General features: G+C 50.5%; 1 protein-coding gene across 1 annotated transcript in view; it reads right to left on the bottom strand.

The window, feature by feature from the left end:
* LOC122545367 (semaphorin-6D-like) overlaps nucleotides 1–25,155 on the bottom strand; it is a 133,561-nt gene that overhangs the window by 62,084 nt on the left and 46,322 nt on the right. The window lies entirely within an intron of this gene.

Genomic DNA, 25,155 nt, shown 5'->3' with positions numbered 1-25,155 from the left:
TTACAGTATAATACACCAGTGGCATTGCTCCCCATCATAGGGACAGGACTGTTACAGTATAATACACCAGTGGCATTGCTCCCCATCATAGGGACAGGACTGTTACAGTATAATACACCAGTGGCATTGCTCCCCATCATAGGGACAGGACTCTTACAGTATAATACACCAGTGGCATTGCTCCCCATCATAGGGACAGGACTGTTACAGTATAATACACCTGTGGCATTGCTCCCCATCATAGCGACAGGACTGTTACAGTATAATACACCAGTGGCATTGCTCCCCATCATAGGGACAGGACTGTTAAAGTATAATACACCAGTGGTATTGCTCCCCATCATAGGGACAGGACTGTTACAGTATAATACACCAGTGGCATTGCTCCCGATCATAGCGACAGGACTGTTACAGTATAATACACCTGTGGCATTGCTCCCCATCATAGGGACAGGACTGTTACAGGATAATACACTAGTGGCATTGCTCCCCATCATAGGGACAGGACTGTTACAGTATAATACACCAGTGCATTGCTCCCCATCATAGGGACAGGACTGTTACAGTATAATACACCAGTGGCATTGCTCCCGATCATAGCGACAGGACTGTTACAGTATAATACACCTGTGGCATTGCTCCCCATCATAGGGACAGGACTGTTACAGTATAATACACTAGTGGCATTGCTCCCCATCATAGGGACAGGACTGTTACAGTATAATACACCAGTGCATTGCTCCCCATCATAGGGACAGGACTGTTACAGTATAATACAACAGTGGCATTGCGCCCCATCATAGCGATAGGACTGTGACAGCATAATACACCAGTGGCATTGCTCCCCATCATAGGGACAGGACTGTTACAGTATAAAACACCAGTGGCATTGCTCGCCATCATAGGGACAGGACTGTTACAGTATAATACACCAGTGCCATTGCGCCCCATCATAGCGATAGGACTGTGACAGCATAATACACCTGTGGCATTGCTCCCCATCATAGGGACAGGACTGTTACAGTATAAAACACCAGTGGCATTGCTCGCCATCATAGGGACAGGACTGTTACAGTATAATACACCAGTGGCATTGCGCCCCATCATAGGGACAGGACTGTTACAGTATAATACACCAGTGGCATTGCTCGCCATCATAGGGACAGGACTGTTACAGTATAATACACCTGTGGCATTGCTCCCCATCATAGGGACAGGACTGTTACAGTATAATACACCTGTGACATTGCTCCCCATCATAGGGACAGGTCTGTTACAGTATAAAGCACCAGTGGCATTGCACCCACCTTAGGGTCTGCACGGTTACAGTATAACACACCAGTGGCATTGCTCCCCATCATAGGGACAGGACTGTTACAGTATAATACACCAGTGGTATTGCTCCCCATCATAGGGACAGGACTGTTACACTATAATACACCAGTGGCATTGCTCCCCATCATAGGGACAGGACTGTTACAGTATAATACACCTGTGGCATTACTCCCCATCATAGGGACAGGACTGTTACAGTATAATACACCAGTGGCATTGCTCCCCATCATAGGGACAGGTCTGTTACAGTATAATACACCAGTGGCATTGCTCCCGATCATAGCGACAGGACTGTTACACCATAATACACCAGTGGCATTGCTCCCCATCATAGAGACAGCACTGTTACAGTATAACACACCAGTGGCATTGCTCCCCATCATAGGGACAGGACTGTTACAGTATAATACACCAGTGGCATTGCTCCCGATCATAGGGACAGGACTGTTACACTATAATACACCAGTGGCATTGCTCCCCATCATAGCGACAGGACTGTTACAGTATAACACATCAGTGGCATTGCTCCCCATCATAGCGACAGGACTGTTACAGTATAATACACCTGTGGCATTGCTCCTCATCATAGGGACAGGACTGTTACAGTATAAAACACCAGTGGCATTGCTCCCCATCATAGGGACAGGACTGTTACAGTATAATACACCAGTGCATTGCTCCCCATCATAGGGACAGGACTGTTACAGTATAATACACCAGTGGCATTGCTCCCGATCATAGCGACAGGACTGTTACAGTATAATACACCAGTGGCATTGCTCCCCATCATAGGGACAGGACTGTTACAGTATAATACACTAGTGGCATTGCTCCCCATCATAGGGACAGGACTGTTACAGTATAATACACCAGTGCATTGCTCCCCATCATAGGGACAGGACTGTTACAGTATAATACAACAGTGGCATTGCGCCCCATCATAGCGATAGGACTGTGACAGCATAATACACCTGTGGCATTGCTCCCCATCATAGGGACAGGACTGTTACAGTATAAAACATCAGTGGCATTGCTCGCCATCATAGGGACAGGACTGTTACAGTATAATACACCAGTGGCATTGCGCCCCATCATAGGGACAGGACTGTTACAGTATAATACACCAGTGGCATTGCTCGCCATCATAGGGACAGGACTGTTACAGTATAATACACCTGTGGCATTGCTCCCCATCATAGGGACAGGACTGTTACAGTATAATACACCTGTGACATTGCTCCCCATCATAGGGACAGGTCTGTTACAGTATAAAGCACCAGTGGCATTGCACCCACCTTAGGGTCTGCACTGTTACAGTATAACACACCAGTGGCATTGCTCCCCATCATAGGGACAGGACTGTTACAGTATAATACACCAGTGGTATTGCTCCCCATCATAGGGACAGGACTGTTACACTATAATACACCAGTGGCATTGCTCCCCATCATAGGGACAGGACTGTTACAGTATAATACACCTGTGGCATTACTCCCCATCATAGGGACAGGTCTGTTACAGTATAATACACCAGTGGCATTGCTCCCCCTCATAGGGACAGGACTGTTACAGTATAATACACCAGTGGCATTGCTCCACATCATAGGGACAGGACTGTTACAGTATAATACACCAGTGGCATTGCTCCCCATCATAGGGACAGGACTGTTACAGTATAATACACCAGTGGCATTGCTCCCCATCATAGGGACAGGACTGTTACAGTATAATACACCTGTGGCATTGCTCCCCATCATAGGGACAGGACTGTTACAGTATAATACACCTGTGACATTGCTCCCCATCATAGGGACAGGTCTGTTACAGTATAATGCACCAGTGGCATTGCACCCATCTTAGGGTCTGCACTGTTACAGTATAACACACCAGTGGCATTGCTCCCCATCATAGGGACAGGACTGTTACAGTATAATACACCAGTGGTATTGCTCCCCATCATAGGGACAGGACTGTTACACTATAATACACCAGTGGCATTGCTCCCCATCATAGCGACAGGACTGTTACAGTATAACACACCAGTGGCATTGCTCCCCATCATAGGGACGGGACTGTTACAGTATAATACACCAGTGGCATTGCTCCCGATCATAGCAACAGGACTGTTACACTATAATACACCAGTGGCATTGCTCCCCATCATAGAGACAGCACTGTTACAGTATAACACACCAGTGGCATTGCTCCCCATCATAGGGACAGGACTGTTACAGTATAATACACCAGTGGCATTGCTCCCGATCATAGGGACAGGACTGTTACACTATAATACACCAGTGGCATTGCTCCCCATCATAGCGACAGGACTGTTACAGTATAACACATCAGTGGCATTGCTCCCCATCATAGGGACAGGACTGTTACAGAATAATACACCAGCGCATTGCTCCCCATCATAGGGACAGGACTGTTACAGTATAATACACCAGTGGCATTGCTCCCCATCATAGCGACAGGACTCTTACAGTATAATACACCTGTGACATTGCTCCCCATCCTAGGGACAGGACTGTTACAGTATAATACACCAGTGGCATTGCTCCCCATCATAGGGACATGACTGTTACAGTATAATACACCAGTGGCATTGCTCCCCATCGTAGGGACAGGACTGTTACAGTATAATACACCAGTGGCATTGCTCCCCATCATAGGGACAGGACTGTTACAGTATAATACACCAGTGGCATTGCTCCCGATCATAGCGACAGGACTGTTACAGTATAATACACCAGTGGCATTGCTCCCCATCATAGGGACAGGACTGCTACAGTATAATACACCAGTGGCATTGCTCCCCATCATAGCGACAGGACTGTTACAGTATAATACACCAGTGGCATTGCTCCCCATCATAGCGACAGGACTGTTACAGTATAATACACTAGTGGCATTGCTCTCCATCATAGGGACAGGACTGTTACAGTATAATACACCAGTGGCATTGCTCCCCATCATAGGGACAGGACTGTTACAGAATAATACACCAGCGCATTGCTCCCCATCATACGGACAGGACTGTTACAGTATAATACACCAGTGGCATTGCTCCCATCATAGGGACAGGACTCTTACAGTATAATACACCAGTGGCATTGCTCCCCATCATAGGGACAGGTCTGTTACAGTATAATGCACCAGTGGCATTGCACCCATCTTAGGGTCTGCACTGTTACAGTATAACACACCAGTGGCATTGCTCCCCATCATAGGGACAGGACTGTTACAGTATAATACACCAGTGGTATTGCTCCCCATCATAGGGACAGGACTGTTACAGTATAATACACCAGTGGCATTGCTCCCGATCATAGCGACAGGACTGTTACAGTATAATACACCAGTGGCATTGCTCCCCATCATAGGGACAGGACTGTTACAGTATAATACACCAGTGGCATTGCTCCCCATCATAGGGACAGGACTGTTACAGTATAATACACCAGTGGCATTGCTCCCGATCATAGCGACAGGACTGTTACAGTATAATACACCAGTGGCATTGCTCCCCATCATAGGGACAGGACTGTTACAGTATAATACACCAGTGCATTGCTCCCCATCATAGGGACAGGACTGTTACAGTATAATACACCAGTGGCATTGCTCCCCATCATAGGGACAGGACTGTTACAGTATAATACACCAGTGGCATTGCGCCCCATCATAGCGACAGGACTCTTACAGTATAATACACCAGTGGCATTGCTCCCCATCGTAGGGACAGGACTGTTACAGTATAATACACCAGTGGCATTGCTCCCCATCATAGGGACATGACTGTTACAGTATAATACACCAGTGGCATTGCTCCCCATCGTAGGGACAGGACTGTTACAGTATAATACACCAGTGGCATTGCTCCCCATCATAGGGACAGGACTGTTACAGTATAATACACCAGTGGCATTGCTCCCCATCATAGGGACATGACTGTTACAGTATAATACACCAGTGGCATTGCTCCCCATCATAGCGACAGGACTGTTACAGTATAATACACCAGTGGCATTGCTCCCCATCATAGCGACAGGACTGTTACAGTATAATACACTAGTGGCATTGCTCTCCATCATAGGGACAGGACTGTTACATTATAATACACCAGTGGCATTGCTCCCCATCATAGGGACAGGACTGTTACAGAATAATACACCAGCGCATTGCTCCCCATCATACGGACAGGACTGTTACAGTATAATACACCAGTGGCATTGCTCCCATCATAGGGACAGGACTCTTACAGTATAATACACCAGTGGCATTGCTCCCCATCATAGGGACAGGTCTGTTACAGTATAATGCACCAGTGGCTTTGCACCCATCTTAGGGTCTGCACTGTTACAGTATAACACACCAGTGGCATTGCTCCCCATCATAGGGACAGGACTGTTACAGTATAATACACCAGTGGTATTGCTCCCCATCATAGGGACAGGACTGTTACAGTATAATACACCAGTGGCATTGCTCCCGATCATAGCGACAGGACTGTTACACTATAATACACCAGTGGCATTGCTCCCCATCATAGGGACAGGACTGTTACAGTATAATACACTAGTGGCATTGCTCCCCATCATAGGGACAGGACTGTTACAGTATAATACACCAGTGCATTGCTCCCCATCATAGGGACAGGACTGTTACAGTATAATACACTAGTGGCATTGCTCCCCATCATAGGGACAGGACTGTTACAGTATAATACACCAGTGCATTGCTCCCCATCATAGGGACAGGACTGTTACAGTATAATACACCAGTGGCATTGCTCCCCATCATAGGGACAGGACTGTTACAGTATAATACACCAGTGGCATTGCTCCCCATCATAGGGACAGGACTGTTACAGTATAATACACCAGTGGCATTGCTCCCCATCATAGCGACAGGACTGTTACAGTATAATACACCAGTGGCATTGCTCCCCATCATAGCGACAGGACTGTTACAGTATAATACACCAGAGTCATTGCTCCCCATCATAGGGACAGGACTGTTACAGTATAATACACCAGTGGCATTGCTCGCCATCATAGGGACAGGACTGTTACAGTATAATACACCAGTGGCATTGCTCCCCATCATAGGGACAGGACCGTTACAGTATAATACACCAGTGGCATTGCTCCCCATCATAGGGACAGGACTGTTACAGTATAATACACCTGTGGCATTGCTCCCCATCACAGGGACAGGACTGTTACAGTATAATACACCTGTGACATTGCTCCCCATCATAGGGACAGGTCTGTTACAGTATAATGCACCAGTGGCATTGCACCCCATCATAGGGACAGGACTGTTACAGTATAATACACCTGTGGCATTGCTCCCCATCATAGGGACAGGACTGTTACACTATAATACACCAGTGGCATTGCTCCCCATCATAGGGACAGGACTGTTACACTATAATACACCAGTGGCATTGCTCCCCCTCATAGGGACAGGACTGTTACAGTATAATACACCTGTGGCATTGCTCCCCATCATAGGGACAGGACTGTTACAGTATAATACACCTGTGACATTGCTCCCCATCATAGGGACAGGTCTGTTACAGTATAATGCACCAGTGGCATTGCACCCATCTTAGGGTCTGCACTGTTACAGTATAACACACCAGTGGCATTGCTCCCCATCATAGGGACAGGACTGTTACAGTATAATACACCAGTGGTATTGCTCCCCATCATAGGGACAGGACTGTTACACTATAATACACCAGTGGCATTGCTCCCCATCATAGCGACAGGACTGTTACAGTACAATACACCTGTGGCATTACTCCCCATCATAGGGACAGGTCTGTTACAGTATAATACACCAGTGGCATTGCTCCCCATCATAGCGACAGGACTGTTACAGTATAATACACCAGTGGCATTGCTCCCCCTCATAGGGACAGGACTGTTACAGTATAATACACCTGTGGCATTGCTCCCCATCATAGGGACAGGACTGTTACAGTATAATACACCTGTGACATTGCTCCCCATCATAGGGACAGGTCTGTTACAGTATAATGCACCAGTGGCATTGCACCCATCTTAGGGTCTGCACTGTTACAGTATAACACACCAGTGGCATTGCTCCCCATCATAGGGACAGGACTGTTACAGTATAATACACCAGTGGTATTGCTCCCCATCATAGGGACAGGACTGTTACACTATAATACACCAGTGGCATTGCTCCCCATCATAGCGACAGGACTGTTACAGTATAACACACCAGTGGCATTGCTCCCCATCATAGGGACGGGACTGTTACAGTATAATACACCAGTGGCATTGCTCCCCATCATAGCGACAGGACTGTTACACTATAATACACCAGTGGCATTGCTCCCCATCATAGAGACAGCACTGTTACAGTATAACACACCAGTGGCATTGCTCCCCATCATAGGGCCAGGACTGTTACAGTATAATACACCAGTGGCATTGCTCCCGATCATAGTGACAGGACTGTTACACTATAATACACCAGTGGCATTGCTCCCCATCATAGGGACAGGACTGTTACAGAATAATACACCAGCGCATTGCTCCCCATCATAGGGACAGGACTGTTACAGTATAATACACCAGTGGCATTGCTCCCCATCATAGCGACAGGACTCTTACAGTATAATACACCTGTGACATTGCTCCCCATCCTAGGGACAGGACTGTTACAGTATAATACACCAGTGGCATTGCTCCCCATCATAGGGACATGACTGTTACAGTATAATACACCAGTGGCATTGCTCCCCATCGTAGGGACAGGACTGTTACAGTATAATACACCAGTGGCATTGCTCCCCATCATAGGGACAGGACTGTTACAGTATAATACACCAGTGGCATTGCTCCCGATCATAGCGACAGGAGTTTTACAGTATAATACACCAGTGGCATTGCTCCCCATCATAGGGACAGGACTGCTACAGTATAATACACCAGTGGCATTGCTCCCCATCATAGCGACAGGACTGTTACAGTATAATACACCAGTGGCATTGCTCCCCATCATAGCGACAGGACTGTTACAGTATAATACACTAGTGGCATTGCTCTCCATCATAGGGACAGGACTGTTACTGTATAATACACCAGTGGCATTGCTCCCATCATAGGGACAGGACTCTTACAGTATAATACACCTGTGACATTGCTCCCCATCATAGGGACAGGTCTGTTACAGTATAATGCACCAGTGGCATTGCACCCATCTTAGGGTCTGCACTGTTACAGTATAACACACCAGTGGCATTGCTCCCCATCATAGGGACAGGACTGTTACAGTATAATAAACCAGTGGTATTGCTCCCCATCATAGGGACAGGACTGTTACAGTATAATACACCAGTGGCATTGCTCCCGATCATAGCGACAGGACTGTTACAGTATAATACACCAGTGGCATTGCTCCCCATCATAGGGACAGGACTGCTACAGTATAATACACCAGTGGCATTGCTCCCCATCATAGCGACAGGACTGTTACAGTATAATACACTAGTGGCATTGCTCTCCATCATAGGGACAGGACTGTTACAGTATAATACACCAGTGCATTGCTCCCCATCATAGGGACAGGACTGTTACAGTATAATACACCAGTGGCATTGCGCCCCATCATAGCGATAGGACTGTGACAGCATAATACACCCTTGGCATTGCTCCCCATCATAGGGACAGGACTGTTACAGTATAAAACACCAGTGGCATTGCTCGCCATCATAGGGACAGGACTGTTACAGTATAATACACCAGTGGCATTGCTCCCCATCATAGGGACAGGACTGTTACAGTATAATACACCTATGGCATTACTCCCCATCATAGGGACAGGTCTGTTACAGTATAATACACCAGTGGCATTGCTCCCCATTATAGGGACAGGACTGTTACAGTATAATACACCAGTGGCATTGCTCCCCATCATAGGGACAGGACTGTTACAGTATAATACACCAGTGGCATTGCTCCCCATCATAGCGACAGGACCGTTACAGTATAATACACCAGTGGCATTGCTCCCCATCATAGGGACAGGACTGTTACAGTATAATACACCAGTGGCATTGCTCCCCATTATAGGGACAGGTCTGTTCCAGTATAATACACCAGTGGCATTGCTCCCCATCATAGGGACAGGACTGTTACAGTATAATACACCAGTGGCATTGCTCCCCATCATAGGGACAGGACCGTTACAGTATAATACACCAGTGGCATTGCTCCCCATCATAGGGACAGGACTGTTACAGTATAATACACCAGTGGCATTGCTCCCGATCATAGGGACAGGACCGTTACAGTATAATACACCAGTGGTATTGCTCCCCATCATAGGGACAGGACTGTTACAGTATAATACACCAGTGGCATTGCTCCCGATCATAGGGACAGGACTGTTACAGTATAATACACCTATGGCATTACTCCCCATCATAGGGACAGGTCTGTTTCAGTATAATACACCAGTGGCATTGCTCCCCCTCATAGGGACAGGACTGTTACAGTATAATACACCTGTGGCATTGCTCCCCATCATAGGGACAGGACTGTTACAGTATAATACACCTGTGACATTGCTCCCCATCCTAGGGACAGGACTGTTACAGTATAATACACCAGTGGCATTGCTCCCCATCATAGGGACATGACTGTTACAGTATAATACACCAGTGGCATTGCTCCCCATCGTAGGGACAGGACTGTTACAGTATAATACACCAGTGGCATTGCTCCCCATCATAGGGACAGGACTGTTACAGTATAATACACCAGTGGCATTGCTCCCGATCATAGCGACAGGAGTTTTACAGTATAATACACCAGTGGCATTGCTCACCATCATAGGGACAGGACTGCTACAGTATAATACACCAGTGGCATTGCTCCCCATCATAGCGACAGGACTGTTACAGTATAATACACCAGTGGCATTGCTCCGCATCATAGCGACAGGACTGTTACAGTATATTACACTAGTGGCATTGCTCTCCATCATAGGGACAGGACTGTTACTGTATAATACACCAGTGGCATTGCTCCCATCATAGGGACAGGACTCTTACAGTATAATACACCTGTGACATTGCTCCCCATTATAGGGACAGGTCTGTTACAGTATAATGCACCAGTGGCATTGCACCCATCTTAGGGTCTGCACTGTTACAGTATAACACACCAGTGGCATTGCTCCCCATCATAGGGACAGGACTGTTACAGTATAATAAACCAGTGGTATTGCTCCCCATCATAGGGACAGGACTGTTACAGTATAATACACCAGTGGCATTGCTCCCGATCATAGGGACAGGACTGTTACAGTATAATACACCAGTGGCATTGCTCCCCATCATAGGGACAGGACTGCTACAGTATAATACACCAGTGGCATTGCTCCCCATCATAGCGACAGGACTGTTACAGTATAATACACTAGTGGCATTGCTCTCCATCATAGGGACAGGACTGTTACAGTATAATACACCAGTGCATTGCTCCCCATCATAGGGACAGGACTGTTACAGTATAATACACCAGTGGCATTGCGCCCCATCATAGCGATAGGACTGTGACAGCATAATACACCCTTGGCATTGCTCCCCATCATAGGGACAGGACTGTTACAGTATAAAACACCAGTGGCATTGCTCGCCATCATAGGGACAGGACTGTTACAGTATAATACACCAGTGGCATTGCTCCCCATCATAGGGACAGGACCGTTACAGTATAATACACCAGTGGCATTGCTCCCCATCATAGGGACAGGACTGCTACAGTATAATACACCAGTGGCATTGCTCCCCATCATAGGGACAGGTCTGTTACAGTATAATACACCAGTGGCATTGCTCCCCCTCATAGGGACAGGACTGTTACAGTATAATACACCAGTGGCATTGCTCCCCATCATAGGGACAGGACTGTTACAGTATAATACACCAGTGACACTGCTCCCCATCATAGCGACAGGACTGTTACAGTATAATACACCAGTGGCATTGCTCCCCATCATAGGGACAGGACTGTTACAGTATAATACACCTGTGGCATTGCTCCCCATCATAGGGACAGGACTGTTACAGTATAATACACCTGTGGCATTGCTCCCCATCATAGGGACAGGACTGTTACAGTATAATACACCTGTGACATTGCTCCCCATCATAGGGACAGGTCTGTTACAGTATAATGCACCAGTGGCATTGCACCCATCTTAGGGTCTGCACTGTTACAGTATAACACACCAGTGGCATTGCTCCCCATCATAGGGACAGGACTGTTACAGTATAATACACCAGTGGCATTGCTCCCCATCATAGGGACAGGACTGCTACAGTATAAGATACCAGTGGCATTGCTCCCGATCATAGCGACAGGACTGTTACAGTATAATACACCAATGGCATTGCTCCCCATGATAGCGACAGGACTGTTACAGTATAATACACCAGTGGCATTGCTCCCCATCGTAGGGACAGGACTGTTACAGTATAATACACCAGTGGCATTGCTCCCCATCATAGGGACATGACTGTTACAGTATAATACACCAGTGGCATTGCTCCCCATCGTAGGGACAGGACTGTTACAGTATAATACACCAGTGGCATTGTTCCCCATCATAGGGACAGAAACTGTTACAGTATAATACACCAGTGGCATTGCTCCCGATCATAGCGACAGGACTGTTACAGTATAATACACCAGTGGCATTGCTCCCCATCATAGGGTCAGGACTGCTACAGTATAATACACCTGTGGCATTGCTCCCCATCATAGGGACAGGACTGCTACAGTATAATACACCAGTGGCATTGCACCCATCTTAGGGACAGGACTGTTACAGTATAATACACTAGTGGCATTGCTCTCCATCATAGGGACAGGACTGTTACAGTATAATACACCAGTGGCATTGCTCCCCATCATAGCGACAGGACTGTTACAGTATAATACACTAGTGGCATTGCTCTCCATCATAGGGACAGGACTGTTACAGTATAATACACCAGTGGCATTGCTCCCCATCATAGGGACAGGACTGTTACAGTATAATACACCAGTGGCATTGCGCCCCATCATAGCGACAGGACTGTGACAGTATAATACACCAGTGGCATTGCTCCCGATCATAGCGACAGGACTGTTACAGTATAATACACCAGTGGCATTGCTCCCCATCATAGGGTCAGGACTGTTACAGTATAATACACCAGTGGCATTGCTCCCCATCATAGGGACAGGTCTGTTACAGTATAATACACCAGTGGCATTGCACCCATCTTAGGGACAGGACTGTTACAGTATAATACACTAGTGGCATTGCTCTCCATCATAGGGACGGGACTGTTACAGTATAATACACCAGTGGCATTGCTCCCCATCATAGCGACAGGACTGTTACAGTATAATACACTAGTGGCATTGCTCCCCATCATAGGGACAGGACTGTTACAGTATAATACACCAGTGGCATTGCTCCCCATCATAGGGACATGACTGTTACAGTATAATACACCAGTGGCATTGCTACCCATCATAGTGACAGGGCTGTTACAGTATAATACACCAGTGGCATTGCTCCCCATCATAGGGACAGGACTGTTACAGTATAATACACCTGTGGCATTGCTCCCCATCATCGGGACAGGACTGTTACAGTATAATACACCAGTGGCATTGCTCCCCATCATAGAGACAGGACTGTTACAGTATAATACACCAGTGGTATTGCTCCCCATCATAGGGACAGGACTGTTACAGTATAATACACCAGTGGCATTGCTCCCCATCATAGGGACAGGACTGTTACAGTATAATACACCAGTGCCATTGCTCCCGATCATAGCGACAGGACTGTTACAGTATAATACACCAGTGGCATTGCTCCCCATCATAGGGACAGGACTGTTACAGTATAATACACCAGTGGCATTGCTCCCCATCATAGGGACAGGTCTGTTACAGTCTAATACACCAGTGGCATTGCTCCCCATCATAGGGACAGGACTGTTACAGTATAATACACCTGTGGCATTGCTCCCCATCGTAGGGACAGGACTGTTACAGTATAATACACCAGTGGCATTACTCCCCATCATAGGGACAGGTCTGTTACAGTATAATACACCAGTGGCATTGCTCCCCATCATAGGGACAGGACTGTTACAGTATAATACACCAGTGGCATTACTCCCCATCATAGGGACAGGTCTGTTACAGTATAATACACCAGTGGCATTGCTCCCCATCATAGGGACAGGACTGTTACAGTATAATACACCAGTGGCATTGCTCCCCATCATAGCGACAGGACTGTTACAGTATAATACACCAGTGGCATTGCTCCCCATCATAGGGACAGGACTGTTACAGTATAATACACCAGTGGCATTACTCCCCATCATAGGGACAGGTCTGTTACAGTATAATACACCAGTGGCATTGCTCCCCATCATAGCGACAGGACTGTTACAGTATAATACACCAGTGGCATTGCTCCCCATCATAGCGACAGGTCTGTTACAGTATAATACACCAGTGGCATTGCTCCCCATCATAGCGACAGGACTGTTACAGTATAATACACCAGTGGCATTGCTCCCCATCATAGCGACAGGACTGTTACAGTATAATGCACCAGTGGCATTGCTCCCCATCATAGGGACAGGACTGTTACAGTATAATACACCAGTGGCATTGCTCCCCATCATAGCGACAGGACTGTTACAGTATAATACACCAGTGGCATTGCTCCCCATCATAGGGACAGGACTGTTACAGTATAATACACCTGTGACATTGCTCCCCATCATAGGGACAGGTCTGTTACAGTATAATGCACCAGTGGCATTGCACCCATCTTCGGGTCTGCACTGTTACAGTATAACACACCACTGGAATTGCTCCCCATCATAGGGACAGGACTGTTACAGAATAATACACCAGTGGCATTGCTCCCATCATAGGGACAGGTCTGTTACAGTATAACATACCAGTGGCATTGCTCCCCATCATAGGGACAGGACTGTTACAGTATAATACACCAGTGGCATTGCTCCCCATCATAGGGACCGGACTGTTACAGTATAATACCACAGTGGCATTGCTCCCCATCATAGCGACAGGACTGTTACACTATAATACACCAGTGGCATTGCTCCCCATCATTGAGACAGCACTGTTACAGTATAACACACCAGTGGCATTGCTCCCCATCATAGAGACAGGACTGTTACAGTATAATACACCAGTGGCATTGCTCCCGATCATAGGGACAGGACAGTTACACTATAATACACCAGTGGCATTGCTCCCCATCACAGCGACAGGACTGTTACAGTATAATACACCAGTGGCATTGCTCCCCATCATAGGGACAGGACTGTTACAGTATAACACATTAGTGGCATTGCTCCCCATCATAGGGACAGGACTGTTACAGTATAATACACCAGTGGCATTGGTCCCCATCATAGCGACAGGACTCTTACAGTATAATACACCTGTGACATTGCTCCCCATCCTAGGGACAGGTCTGTTACAGTATAATGCACTAGTGGCATTGCACCCATCTTAGGGTCTGCACTGTTACAGTATAACACACCAGTGGCATTGCTCCCCATCATAGGGACAGGACTGCTACAGTATAAGACACCAGTGGCATTGCTCCCGATCATAGCGACAGGACTGTTCCAGTATAATACACCAGTGGCATTGCTCCCCATCATAGTGACAGGACTGTTACAGTATAATACACCAGTGGCATTGCTCCCCATCATAGCGAGAGGACTGTTACAGTATAATACACCAGTGGCATTGCTCCCCATCATAGGGACAGGACTGTGACAGTATAATACACCAGTGGCATTGCTCCCCATCATTGGGACAGGACTGTTACAGTATAATACACCAGTGGCATTGCTCCCCATCATAGGGACAGGACTGCTACAGTATAATACACCAGTGGCATTGCTCCCCATCATAGCGACAGGACTGTTACAGTATAATACACTAGTGGCATTGCTCTCCATCATAGGGACAGGACTGTTACAGTATAATACACCAGTGCATTGCTCCCCATCATAGGGACAGGACTGTGACAGCATAATACACCTGTGGCATTGCTCCCCATCATAGGGACAGGACTGTTACAGTATAATACACCAGTGGCATTGCTCCCCATCATAGGGACGGGACTGTTACAGTATAATACCACAGTGGCATTGCTCCCCATCATAGGGACAGGACTGTTACAGTATAATACACCAGTGGCATTGCTCCCCATCATTGAGACAGCACTGTTACAGTATAACACACCAGTGGCATTGCTCCCCATCATAGAGACAGGACTGTTACAGTATAATACACCAGTGGCATTGCTCCCCATCATTGAGACAGCACTGTTACAGTATAACACACCAGTGGCATTGCTCCCCATCATAGCGACAGGACTGTTACACTATAATACACCAGTGGCATTGCTCCCCATCATTGAGACAGCACTGTTACAGTATAACACACCAGTGGCATTGCTCCCCATCATAGAGACAGGACTGTTACAGTATAATACACCAGTGGCATTGCTCCCCATCATAGGGACAGGACTGTTACAGTATAATACACCAGTGGCATTGCTCCCGATCATACGGACAGGACAGTTACACTATAATACACCAGTGGCATTGCTCCCCATCATAGGGACAGGACTGTTACAGTATAACACATTAGTGGCATTGCTCCCCATCATAGGGACAGGACTGTTACAGTATAATACACCAGTGGCATTGCTCCCCATCATAGCGACAGGACTCTTACAGTATAATACACCTGTGACATTGCTCCACATCCTAGGGACAGGTCTGTTACAGTATAATGCACTAGTGGCATTGCACCCATCTTAGGGTCTGCACTGTTACAGTATAACACACCAGTGGCATTGCTCCCCATCATAGGGACAGGACTGTTACAGTATAATACACCAGTGGCATTGCTCCCCATCATAGCGACAGGACTCTTACAGTATAATACACCTGTGACATTGCTCCACATCCTAGGGACAGGTCTGTTACAGTATAATACACCAGTGGCATTGCTCCCCATCATAGGGACTGGACTGTTACAGTATAATACACCTGTGGCATTGCTCCCCATCATAGGGTCTGCACTGTTACAGTACAATACACCAGTGACCTTGCTCCCCATCATAGGGACAGGTCTGTTACAGTATAATACACCAGTGACCTTGCTCCCCATCATAGGGACAGGACTGTTACAGTATAATACACCAGTGGCATTGCACCCATCATAGGGACAGGACTGTTACAGTATAATACACCTGTGGCATTGCTCCCCATCATAGGGTCTGCACTGTTACAGTACAATACACCAGTGACCTTGCTCCCCATCATAGGGACAGGTCTGTTACAGTATAATACACCAGTGACCTTGCTCCCCATCATAGGGACAGGACTGTTACAGTATAACACATCGGTGGCATTGCTCCCCATCATAGCGACAGGGGTGTTACAGTATAATACACCAGTGGCATTGCTCCCCATCATAGGGACAGGACTGTAACAGCATAATACACCTGTGACATTGCTCCCCATCATAGGGACAGGACTGTTACAGGATAATACACCAGTGCCATTGCTCTCCATCATAGGGACAGGACTGTTACAGTATAATACACCAATGGCATTGCTCCCAATCATAGGGACAGGACTGTTCCAGTATAATACACCAGTGGCATTGCTCCCCATCATAGGGACAGGACTGTTACAGTATAATACACCAGTGGCATTGCTCCCCATCATAGGGACAGGACTGTTACAGTATAATACACCAATGGCATTGCTCCCCATCATAGGGACAGGACTGTTACTGTATAATACACCAGTGGCATTGCTCCCCATCATAGGGACAGGACTGTTACAGTATAATACACCAGTGGCATTGCTCCCCATCATAGCGACAGGACTGTTACAGTATAATACACCAGTGGCATTGCTCCCCATCATAGGGACAGGACTGTTACAGTATAATACACCAGTGGCATTGCTCCCCATCATAGGGACAGGACTGTTACATTATAATACACCAATGGCATTGCTCCCCATCATAGGGACAGGACTGTTACAGTATAATACACCAGTGGCATTGCTCGCCATCATAGGGACAGGACTGTTACAGTATAATACACCAGTGGCATTGCTCCCCATCATAGGGACAGGACTGTTACAGTATAATACACCAGTGGCATTGCTCCCGATCATAGGGACAGGACTGTTACAGTATAATACACCAGTGGTATTGCTCCTCATCATAGGGACAGGGCTGTTACAGTATAATACACCAGTGGCATTGCTCCCCATCATAGCGACAGGACTGTTACAGTATAATACACCAGTGGCATTGCTCCCCATCATAGGGACAGGACTGTTACAGTATAATACACCAGTGGCATTGCTCCCCATCATAGGGACAGGTCTGTTACAGTATAATACACCAGTGGCATTGCTCCCCATCATAGGGACAGGACTGTTACAGTATAATACACCTGTGGCATTGCACCCCATCATAGCGACAGGACTGTTACAGTATAATACACCAGTGGCATTGCTCCCCATCATAGGGACAGGACTGTTACAGTATAATACACCAATGGCATTGCTCCCCATCATAGGGACAGGACTGTTACAGTATAATACACCAGTGGCATTGCTCCCCATCATAGGGACAGGACTGTTACAGTTTAATACACCAGTGGCATTGCTCCCCATCATAGGGACAGGACTGTTACAGTATAATACACCAGTGGCATTGCTCCCCATCATAGCGACAGGACTGTTACAGTATAATACACCAGTGGCATTGCTCCCCATCATAGGGACAGGACTGTTACAGTATAATACACCTGTGGCATTGCTCCCCATCATAGCGACAGGACTGTTACATTATAATAGACCAATGGCATTGCTCCCCATCATAGGGACTGGACTGTTACAGTATAATACACCAATAGCATTGCTCCCCATCATAGGGACAGGACTGTTACAGTATAATACACCAGTGGCATTGCTCCCCATCATAGGGACAGGACTGTTACAGTATAATACACCTGTGGCATTGCTCCCCATCATAGCGACAGGACTGTTACATTATAATAGACCAATGGCATTGCTCCCCATCATAGGGACAGGACTGTTACAGTATAATACACCAGTGGCATTGCTCCCCATCATAGGGACAGGGCTGTTACAGTATAACACACCAGTGGCATTGCTCCCCATCATAGGGACAGGACTGTTACAGTATAATACACCAGTGACATTGCTCCTCATCATAGGGACAGGACTGTTACAGTATAATACACATGTGGCATTGCTCCCCATCATAGCGACAGGACTGTTACATTATAATAGACCAATGGCATTGCTCCCCATCATAGGGACTGGACTGTTACAGTATAATACACCAATGGCATTGCTCCCCATCATAGGGACAGGACTGTTACAGTATAATACACCAGTGGCATTGCTCCCCATCATAGGGACAGGACTGTTACAGTATAATACACCTGTGGCATTGCTCCCCATCATAGCGACAGGACTGTTACATTATAATAGACCAATTGCATTGCTCCCCATCATAGGGACAGGACTGTTACAGTATAATACACCAGTGGCATTGCTCCCCATCATAGGGACAGGACTGTTACAGTATAATACACCAATGGCATTGCTCCCCATCATAGGGACAGGACTGTTACATTATAATACACCTGTGGCATTGCTCCCCATCATAGGGACAGGACTGTTACAGTATAATACACCAGGGCCATTGCTCCCCATCATAGAGACAGGACTGTTACAGTATAATACACCAGTGGCATTGCTCCCCAACATAGGGACAGGACTGTTACAGTATAATACACCTGTGGCATTGCTCCCCATCATAGGGACAGGACTGTTACAGTATAATACACCAGTGGCATTGCTCCCCATCATAGGGACAGGACTGTTACAGTATAATACACCAGTGGCATTGCTCCCCATCATAGGGACAGGGCTGTTACAGTATAACACACCAGTGGCATTGCTCCCCATCATAGGGACAGGACTGTTACAGTATAATACACCAGTGGCATTGCTCCCCATCATAGGGACAGGGCTGTTACAGTATAACACACCAGTGGCATTGCTCCCCATCATAGGGACAGGACTGTTACAGTATAATACACCAGTGGCATTGCTCCCCATCATAGGGACAGGGCTGTTACAGTATAACACACCAGTGGCATTGCTCCCCATCATAGGGACAGGACTGTTACAGTATAATACACCAGTGGCATTGCTCCCCATCATAGCGACAGGACTGTTACAGTATAATACACCAGTGGCATTGCTCCCCATCATAGGGACAGGACTGTTACAGTATAATACACCAGTGGCATTGCTCCCCATCATAGGGACAGGACTGTTACAGTATAATACACCAGTGCCATTGATCCCCATCATACGGACAGGACTGTTACCGTATAATACACCAGTGGCATTGCACCCCATCATAGGGACAGGACTGTTACAGTATAATACACCAGTGGCATTGCTCCCCATCATAGGGACAGGACTGTTACAGTATAATACACCTGTGGCATTGCACCCATCATAGGGACAGGACTGTTACAGTATAATACACCAGTGGCATTGCTCCTCATCATAGGGACAGGACTGTTACAGTATAATACACCAGTGGCATTGCTCCCCATCATAGGGACAGGACTGTTACAGTATAATACACCAGTGGCATTGCTCCCCATCATAGCGACAGGACTGTTACAGTATAATACACCAGTGGCATTGCACCCATCATAGGGACAGGACTGTTACAGTATAATACACCAGTGCATTGCTCCCCATCATAGGGACAGGACTGTTACAGTATAATACACCAGTGGCATTACTCCCCACGTGGAGTGGGGGGGAATGGGGAACTCGCTCCCACGGGGAGGGGGGGAGAATGGGGACTCACTCCCACGGGGAGTGGGGGGAGAATGGGGGACTCACTCCCACGGGGAGTGGGGGGAGAATGGGGGACTCACTCCCACGGGGAGTGGGGGGGGGAGAATGGGGGACTCGCTCCCACGGGGAGTGGGGGGAGAATGGGGGACTCGCTCCCACGGGGAGTGGGGGGGGGAGAATGGGGGACTTGCTCCCACGGGGAGTTGCGGGGGTGAATGGAGGACTCGCTCCCACGGCGAGTGGGGGGGGAGAATGGGGGACTCGCTCCCACGGGGAGTGGGGGGAGAATGGGGGACTCGCTCCCACGGGGAGTGGGTGGGGCGAATGGGGGACTCGCTCCCACGGGGAGTGGGTGGGGCGAATGGGGGACCCGATCCCACAGGGAGTGGGGGGGGTTGGCGTGGGGTACACACTGGGGGGATGGGAGCTGAACCAGGAGCACCAGGAGGGTGGAAGGGCCCGTTGTTCGGCAACTATACAAAAACCTGTTCAGCCGCCCCCAAACCACCAAGCAGTAACTCATCTGTGGACCGTGAAAGGAAATTATTCCCAATTTGCATATTGAGAATGATTGAGGGGACCTGCGTTAATATTACAGAGAGATTAACTTTCCTTCAACGGCTGAAGATAAATTAATAACAGTAAATTAGCATTTATTAGCATTTAGAAGTTAGTAGGTTTCGGGCCTATATCGCAACCAGCTTTGACAGGATTTCCCTGACAGCGCCCGCTCCCTCAGCACTGACCCTCCCACAGCACCCGCTCCCTCAGCACTGACCCTCCCACAGCGCCCACTCCCTCAGCACTGACCCTCCCACAGCACCCACTCCCTCAGCACTGACCCTCCCACAGCGCCCACTCCCTCAGCACTAACCCACCGACAGCACCCGCTCCCTCAGCACTGACCCTCCCACAGCACCCGCTCCCTCAGCACTGACCCTCCCACAGCACCCGCTCCCTCAGCACTGACCCTCCCACAGCACCCACTCCCTCAGCACTGACCCTCCCACAGCACCCACTCCCTCAGCACTGACCCTCCCACAGCACCCGCTCCCTCAGCACTGACCCTCCCACAGCACCCACTCCCTCAGCACTGACCCTCCCACAGCACCCACTCCCTCAGCACTGACCCTCCCACACAGCCCGCTCCCTCAGCACTGACCCTCCCACAGCACCCACTCCCTCAGCACTGACCCTCCCACAGCACCCGCTCCCTCAGCACTGACCCTCCCACAGCGCCCGCTCCCTCAGCACTGACCCTCCCACAGCGCCCACTCCCTCAGCACTGACCCTCCCACAGCGCCCACTCCCTCAGCACTGACCCTCCCACAGCACCCACTCCCTCAGCACTGACCCTCCCACAGCGCCCGCTCCCTCAGCACTGACTCTCCGACAGCACCCACTCCCTCAGCACTGACCTTCCCACAGCACCCACTCCCTCAGCACTGACCCTCCCACAGCACCCGCTCCCTCAGCACTGACCCTCCCACAGCACCCACGCCCTCAGCACTGACCCTCCCACAGCACCCACGCCCTCAGCACTGACCGTCCCACAGCACCCGCTCCCTCAGCACTGACCCTCCAACAGCACCCACTCCCTCAGCCCTGACCCTCCGACAGCACCCGCTCCCTCAGCACTGACCCTCCCACAGCACCCGCTCCCTCAGCACTGACCCTCCCACAGCACCCACTCTCTCAGCACTGACCCTCCCACACAGCCCGCTCCCTCAGCACTGACCCTCCCACAGCACCCACGCCCTCAGCACTGACCGTCCCACAGCACCCGCTCCCTCAGCACTGACCCTCCAACAGCACCCACTCCCTCAGCCCTGACCCTCCGACAGCACCCGCTCCCTCAGCACTGACCCTCCCACAGCACCCACTCCCTCAGCACTGACCCTCCCACAGCGCCCACTCCCTCAGCACTGACACTCCGACAGTGCCCGCTCCCTCAGCACTGACCCTCCAACAACATCCGCTCCCTCAGTACTGACCCTCCCACAGCAGCCACTCCCTCAGCGCTGACCCTCCGACAGCACCCACTCCCTCAGCACTGACCCTCCGACAGCACCCACTCCCTCAGCACTGACCCTCCGACAGCACCCGCTCCCTCAGCACTGACCCTCCCACAGCATCCACTCCCTCAGCACTGACCCTCCGACAGCACCCACTCCCCCAGCACTGACGCTCCGACAGCACCCATTCCCTCAGCCCTGACCCTCCGACAGCACCCACTCCCTCAGCACTGACCCTCTGACAGCGCCCACTCCCTCAGCCCTGACCCTCCGACAGCACCCGCTCCTTCAGCACTGACCCTCCCACAGCACCCTCTCCCTCAGGACTGACCCTCCCACAACGCCCACTCCCTCAGCACTGACCCTCCGACAGCGCCCGCTCCCTCAGCACTGACCCTCCCACAGCGCCCGCTCCCTCAGCACTGACCCTCCCACAACGCCTGCTCCCTCAGCACTGACCCTCCGACAGCGCCCACTCCCTCAGCACTGACCCTCCCACATCACCCACTCCCTCATCACTGACCCTCCGACAGCACCCACTCCCTCAGCACTGACCCTCCGACAGCACCCGCTCCCTCAGCACTGACACTCCCACAGCACCCACTCCCTCAGCAGCGACCCTCCGACAGCACCCGCTCCCTCAGCACTGACCCTCCCACAGCACCCACTCCCTCAGCACTGACACTCCCACAGCACCCGCTCCCTCAGCACTGACCCTCCCACAGCACCCACTCCCTCAGCACTGACACTCCCACAGCACCCACTCCCTCAGCAGCGACCCTCCGACAGCACCCGCTCCCTCAGCACTGACCCTCCCACAGCACCCACTCCCTCAGCACTGACCCTCCCACAGCACCCACTCCCTCAGCACTGACCCTCCCAGAGCGCCCACTCCCTCAGCACTGACCCTCCCACAGCACCCGCTCCCTCAGCACTGATCCTCCCACAGCACCCACTCCCTCAGCACTGACCCTCCCACAGCGCCCGCTCCCTCAGCACTGACCCTCCGACAGCACCCACTCCCTCAGCACTGACCCTCCCACAGCACCCACTCCCTCAGCACTGACCCTCCCACAGCACCCGCTCCCTCAGCACTGACCCTCCCACAGCACCCACTCTCTCAGCACTGACCCTCCCACACAGCCCGCTCCCTCAGCACTGACCCTCCCACAGCACCCACTCCCTCAGCACTGACCCTCCCACAGCACCCGCTCCCTCAGCACTGACCCTCCCACAGCGCCCGCTCCCTCAGCACTGACCCTCCCACAGCACCCACTCCCTCAGCACTGACCCTCCCACAGCACCCTCTCCCTCAGGACTGACCCTCCCACAACGCCCACTCCCTCAGCACTGACCCTCCGACAGCGCCCGCTCCCTCAGCACTGACCCTCCCACAGCGCCCGCTCCCTCAGCACTGACCCTCCCACAGCACCCACTCCCTCAGCACTGACCCTCCCACAACGCCTGCTCCCTCAGCACTGACCCTCCGACAGCACCCACTCCCTCAGCACTGACCCTCCCACAACGCCTGCTCCCTCAGCACTGACCCTCCGACAGCGCCCACTCCCTCAGCACTGACCCTCCGACAGCACCCACTCCCTCAGCACTGACCCTCCCACAGCACCCACTCCCTCAGCACTGACCCTCCCACAGCACCCGCTCCCTCAGCACTGACCCTCCCACAGTGCCCGCTCCCTCAGCACTGACCCTCCCACAGCACCCGCTCCCTCAGCACTGACCCTCCCACAGCACCCACTCCCTCAGCACTGACCCTCCGACAGCACCCACTCCCTCAGCACTGACCCTCCGACAGCACCCACTCCCTCAGCACTGACCCTCCCACAGCACCCACTCCCTCAGCACTGACCCTCCCACAGCACCCGCTCCCTCAGCACTGACCCTCCCACAGCGCCCGCTCCCTCAGCACTGACCCTCCCACAGCACCCGCTCCCTCAGCACTGACCCTCCCACAGCGCCCGCTCCCTCAGCACTGACCCTCCCACAGCACCCACTCCCTCAGCACTGACCCTCCCACAACGCCTGCTCCCTCAGCACTGACCCTCCGACAGCACCCACTCCCTCAGCACTGACCCTCCCACAACGCCTGCTCCCTCAGCACTGACCCTCCGACAGCGCCCACTCCCTCAGAACTGACCCTCCGACAGCACCCACTCCCTCAGCACTGACCCTCCCACAGCACCCACTCCCTCAGCACTGACCCTCCCACAGCACCCGCTCCCTCAGCACTGACCCTCCCACAGCGCCCGCTCCCTCAGCACTGACCCTCCCACAGCACCCGCTCCCTCAGCACTGACCCTCCCACAGCACCCACTCCCTCAGCACTGACCCTCCGACAGCACCCACTCCCTCAGCACTGACCCTCCCACAGCACCCACTCCCTCAGCACTGACCCTCCCACAGCACCCACTCCCTCAGCACAGACCCTCCCACAGCGCCCGCTCCCTCAGCACTGACCCTCCCACAGCACCCGCTCCCTCAGCACTGACCCTCCCACAGCGCCCACTCCCTCAGCACTGACCCTCCGACAGCGCCCGCTCCCTCAGCACTGACCCTCCCACAGCGCCCACTCCCTCAGCACTGACCCTCCCACAGCGCCCTCTCCCCATTGACGTTTCAGGCAAAAGCCTCATTCCTGATGAGGGGCCTTTGCCCGAAACGTCGATTCTCCTGCTCCTCGGATGCTGCCTGACCTGCTGTGCTTTTCCAGCACCCCACTCTGAT

This window comes from Chiloscyllium plagiosum, unplaced genomic scaffold (assembly GCF_037043375.1).
Source record: "Chiloscyllium plagiosum isolate Xiang-an unplaced genomic scaffold, Cpla_swu_hap1 HiC_scaffold_50, whole genome shotgun sequence".
Classification (NCBI taxonomy): domain Eukaryota; kingdom Metazoa; phylum Chordata; class Chondrichthyes; order Orectolobiformes; family Hemiscylliidae; genus Chiloscyllium; species Chiloscyllium plagiosum.
This window is presented reverse-complemented; position numbering and strand designations above follow the sequence as displayed.